Here is a 5,554-nt window from a genome sequence, read left to right as displayed (position 1 = left end):
AATCCTCCATCTCCTGAAAATTAATTGCTAGATGTAAGACACAGAGGCAGGGGAATCCCAAACACTTCAGAAACATGTGTAGGCCCTCACTACAGGACAATATTGCTAGGTCATCAGACTTAGTTTTGTCCTTCAGAAGTCTGCATAACCACATCAGATCCTTTCAAGAGCTAATGGCACACATTCTCCCGGCATTCTGCCAGACCTGGGTCCAACCTCCAGTGCTCACTGAACTTCCTGTTGGATGTTCACATCCTGTGAATGTAGTATTCATCATCAGGATGAACAGCGTAAGGCATGTCCTGCACTTATCACACCAGGCTCTTCGGAGTGACTGGCAGACAACTCATTGAGAAAAATATTCTGGAGAGAGGCAGTTTCTTTTCATGTCTTTTGGGCCTTGTAAAATGTCTTTATGCAGTTGTTCAGCAGGAGGAGAGAGTAAAGCTGCTCAGTTAGAATGATGTATGCTTCCTTAAAACATTGCTCTCAAAACCCACTTTCACCTCTCAAACATTAATTACATATAAAGGACAATGAGTCTATATGTCCCTTACCTGTAGCTGGTGGTATTTCTTCCTCATCTTGTCTCCTCAGCAGACAAAATCAGAGAGGAGGAAACACAAGCAAAATTCTCCCAGTGCTCCCAGCATCTGGAAGACAGTAAAGGACTTGTTTCTGCAGAATAACATCAGTTTGATTGTTGCCCTGTAGCACAGTCCGGGAAAGTGGCAGAGGATTGTGTCACCTTTAAGGCTCTAAATGCAGCAGATCTCCTTGCAAAAACGCTTTGCTATTTGGTGTAGGGGTCCTTTGCAACACATTCTGACAAAATTTTCCTGCACATTGCTGAAACAGATATAAGGTGGTTGCTGATGATGAGAAATGTCTTATGAACTGTAGAACCACACATGCAAACATGGTGGCTTCTGAGTAATTATTGCCAGGAGTTCCTGTGAGAACTCAAAAGGTCTTCAGGACAAAGGCATGTGCCCCCTTACCCCTCTCCCAGCAATATACACACAAAGAGATCATATTAAAAGTGCCTTTTTCTCAAGAAAGGAGAGCGGAGACTATTTACAGTTGTGAATCACTCAACGTTTTACTCAATAGCAAATATACTCTCTCCAACTGTCTTTTTGTTTTGCAATATTGCACACAGCTCCAGCCACTCCTTTTTTCTTCACTTCTAAACAAACAATACCTTTTGTAGACAGGAAAAAAAATATCGGTAGTTAAGTGATTACTTTTAATTATGCAGAAGCTATATTCTTACTTAATGTAAAAGTATGAGCCATTGTTCGTGAAATCTACTTCAATTCCCCAAATACCTTAGTTATAGTTTACCACATTCTTAGAGTCATTACTTCTCAGAGGCATTTTTTAAAGCAAAGCAGAATAAAATTCCTGTTGTTTTCTTGTACTTGCCTTTAATTATGTATGATGAGAACTTATGAAATCACATGGAAACATTTACCAACCTGTTTCCACAGAAGTTGCCTGGATTCTAACATTTATACTCTGTTTGCCATCAACAAAGGAGGATTTTATCAAACAAGCCCTGAACCCTCCCCCTGCCACCTCTGCTACCCACACAAGATGCAGTAGGATCAATAAGGAGACGAGAAATAAAGAGTTCACAATTCCCTCCATACCGTATCCACGCTATCAAGAAAAGGTAGGGCATAAAATACTAGATCCTTTGGATGGGAAAGATTGGATAACTTCACCCTGGATGCAGTGATTCCTCATTTTATGTTTCAGCACCCATCCTGCTGAAATCTAAAAATGGAATTCATTTTGCCAGGAATGCTGCTGGCCTGGAGACTGTGCTTTCTCAGCTGCTCTTAGTTGAAGGAGCGATCTGAATTTGGCAGGGTGCAATTAAGAAATCCTATATGGCTAGTACAGGGCTGCGTACCAGCCACACCATGATCACCAACAGCTCTTTCAGCATCAGTGGTAATGAATACAGAGTTCTCTCTCTGTGTCTCAAATTTTAATGCCCCTTCCCTTTGCAACGAGTTAAGCAACAGAGCTTCACATCAATATATAGCATAGCAGGGCACATCTGACAGCGACATTTGCTCTGCGTGTGGCAAACATTTGCTCTGCATCTGGGCTCTGAAGCTGCAGAAATAAACAATGGAACTAAGCAGGACTCTTTCCTGATGATGTTAAAGGAGGTAAGAAGCATTCCCAGCATTCTCCACAGCTGTGGAGGAATTGATGATGAAGCAAACTACACACACAGAGCATTGTCAAGAGCTGTGCATACATCTGCTTAAATCACTCTTCAACAATCTCACCAGAAAAAGTGCAACAGGGTAGCTGGCTGTGGGCAGCATGTGATGTCTGAGAATTCATAACATCATATAATTAAAAACAGCACTTCCAGAGAAAGTCTCCAAAAGAAGGCCTCCTCAGTGAAGCTGATTTCCAGCCTCCTACCCTGGCCATTTATTCTAGGGACTACTAACACAGAAGGATTCTTGCTGCAGTTGTGGAGAGCAGGTTTTGCCATTCTCATTGGAGTCGCAGAAGGGTGAGCGATGCTGAGTCTTCAAAAGGAGTCACACAGACAAATCACAAAAGGCGATGGAGGATTAGGCCAGTAGCAGAACATAACTGTGGGGTCAGGGCATCTTTTTTAGACCAGACCACTGCCAACCCTGCAAAAATACCGCCACTGCTTTCATGATATGAAACACTGGAGCTATGCCTTAATTGCAAAACAGACATTGTTTCAAACTGGGTATTTTGTCCCCCTAAACTGAAGAGTAGGGTGTACTCACTAAATTTACATGTGTGTGGAAATTCATAAGTCCTGCCACTTGATATGATGGGATCCAGTCCATATGACCCAGACATGGTCAGAAAGCAGCACTACCTTGCCACTACCTTCTTGGATACTTGAGCCCACAAGCAGCCTCTGTCACAGTGACAAGCTCTCACAGACAGAAAGGTCTTGCTCCTCTGTCAAGCTTGGTTACAGTTTGACCTAGGATAGATGTTGCTGGGCTGCACCTGTTATTTTGGTGGTTGCTCACTGCTGACAGGACAAAACCCTGATCTGTTCTTCACACTGCACATCAGTGAGAGGACGGTTGAGGGTAACTCTCCTTCATGGCAGATTACCTTCCTCACACTCCCAGGGCCCGAGAACAATTATTCACAGGCCTCTTAAGAAATATGCAATGGACAACATGTTAAGGACACACAATCTCAATCTTTCCTTTTCACTCTTTCTTTAAAAATTGTGTTCTTTCAAGATTTTCTGATTACAGATTTTCTCACCGTTAATTGCTCTTTCTTCCTCCTGTGGAGTCTCCAATTTGCTTCTGATTTCCTAAAAGGAGACGTCATCAGTGCTGAGTACAGGACAATTATCTTCTCTGCTGCAAAGAACTGATCTGCTTTGAGTACTGCTCGCATACTAGGAGAAGAAATACTCTGCTTTGCTATCAGCTTCATTCCCAGCAGTTGTGAGCCCACAGAGATGGAATCAGAGGAGAAATATGACAGACAGTAAAAGGGGTGGCTATAAAGAATGGGTGAAAAACTTTGAGAAGTGAATAAAAGGGACTGACAACAAAAAATGGCAGATAGACAAGTCTAGCTCCATAAAAGGTGTGCCTGTCAGAAAGGAGGGCAGTGAGAAGCTGTCCTGCTTAGTGTATTATAGAAGCAGAAAGGAAAAGACAGACAAAATCACACTCCTCGATTTTAAGCAGTTCTCCATTTATCAAGATCTCACAGCTGCCTGCTTTGGTGCTTGTGTCTTGGAGTTTGGGAGCTTTTGTTTAACATCCTTCTCTGAAGCCACTTAGTTAGACATCATACTGCCTCCACCCACAACATCCATATAGAATAGGAAACATTCTGGTGGGAGATACCTGAAATTCCACTTTGGTCATGTCGCATTTGACAACACTAGAAGAAGTCAGAAAAAAGAAAAAAAAAAGCCTTCCTGCATGAAGTGAGAGAGGCAGAATACAGAGCAACTGATTCAAATTAGAAAGCTAGGAGAGAGATATCAGCAAACAAAAACCCACATCTTGCTTAAATCCATGCCAACAGAGGATGGAGAGAGGGCGAAAGTCCTGTGAATATTCAGAGAAAGAAGAACACATGAGGACAAGAAGACAAAGTAAGAATCAGCTTGAGACACAGGTAGAGTATTCATGAAAGAACAGAGTTCCAAGTATCACCAGGCATTAGAAATCTTAGTGAAGGTGGCAAGAGCCAGGCAGTGGGCACATTTGGATACTTGAACACTTCTGCTGTGTATCTGCTTGAAAGATGAATTTCTCTGAGAATCTGGAAATTTAAGTATTAAACCATAAATTCCCTGCTCCCAAAAGCAAAGGACTGCTAGTATTGAGAAGCTGCCACTGATGTCATTAGCCTATGCCAAAAGAACCCGAAACAATTTCTTTCCTTGGGGATGTATTCTATGAGTAGTAAGATTGAGGAGTGTTTAACTGGGTCCTACCTGTGAATCTCTTGTACTCTTGGTTTGTGTGGGAGTCTCACAATCACGTCAGCTCCATTTTTAGGATTTCTATATCTTCTGCATGCCATGTTGTTGCTCAATAATTGTCAGTATGCAGTTTTGTCAGGAAATAATATTGTTTATTCTCTGTGAGACTTTGCATGTTGTTCTTCATATTTTATAAGCCACTCTGAGTCACTAGTACCTAAGGGACAAAGGCAAAGGGAATAACATAAGGAAAAAATAAAGACAGTTGCTTGACATTATATTTAGTCAGCAGAAGCAATTACTCTCAGAAACTTAAGGCTACATTTTTTATTTTGTAAAGCCAGTAAAGTTTTTCTTCGGGGCTGTTGAGAAAAACAGAAAAGGATATTTCCAAACATATAACTGAATTCCCTTCTCTAGGAAGGGACAGTTCAATGCCAACTGGAAACAATAGACCAGGTGTTGGAGAAGCATTGTAATGACTTGAAAATATTTATGCACAGTTAAATATGCTAGGCCATAAACTAGCAACTATAAAGATTATTGCAGAGTGACAGGTATAAGGTGAGGACAAGGACTGGACAGCTCCTGTGGTATTTCTGATAAGGCTTCCCACAGTCCTGTTTTTGACAAGACTCAGGTATAGGCAAGTCAATAAAAATCTTTCTTTGCACACCAGGGGGAATTGAAGCCCTCCCTGGAGGCTGATAGACCCAAACTTTATGGTGCATCTCTGAGCCACGGCCGATGTCACATGCCAAACTGTGACTGAGCAGAAGTAACGCAGACAAACATCCTTGCTTACCTCCAGTCTCCCTGATGTTTGCAAACTGTGGTTTTGCCTGTTTTGGTATCTCTTTCAGCACTGTTTCTGACTGGGACTTCTTAGTGTTTCTATTTCTTACATGCTTCACTGGACAATGAGCTTCTCTTTAGTTACCATGATTAAGACAAAACATTGTCAGATGTTGTATCAGGATCTCCCATGGATCTCAAGTTGCTTAATATTTCACAATTAACCTCATGATGAGCCCCTCAAACTCTCCTGACTCTTAGCATTTTTTCCAGAAA

At 41.7% G+C, this 5,554-nt stretch overlaps 1 long non-coding RNA gene across 1 annotated transcript; it reads right to left on the bottom strand.

Moving 5' to 3' along the window:
• Positions 1-3,294: 3,294 nt before the first annotated feature.
• Positions 3,295-5,350, bottom strand: LOC126647336 (uncharacterized). The gene is made up of 3 exons (XR_007630571.1): positions 5,289-5,350; positions 4,496-4,700; positions 3,295-3,349 (listed from the first exon to the last, which is right to left on the bottom strand). It is a non-coding gene; the product is annotated as an uncharacterized LOC126647336 (long non-coding RNA).
• Positions 5,351-5,554: the final 204 nt, after the last annotated feature.

Source organism: Myiozetetes cayanensis, unplaced genomic scaffold, assembly GCF_022539395.1.
Source record: "Myiozetetes cayanensis isolate MyiCay16 unplaced genomic scaffold, myiCay2020 scf4, whole genome shotgun sequence".
Lineage (NCBI taxonomy): Eukaryota > Metazoa > Chordata > Aves > Passeriformes > Tyrannidae > Myiozetetes > Myiozetetes cayanensis.
This window is presented reverse-complemented; position numbering and strand designations above follow the sequence as displayed.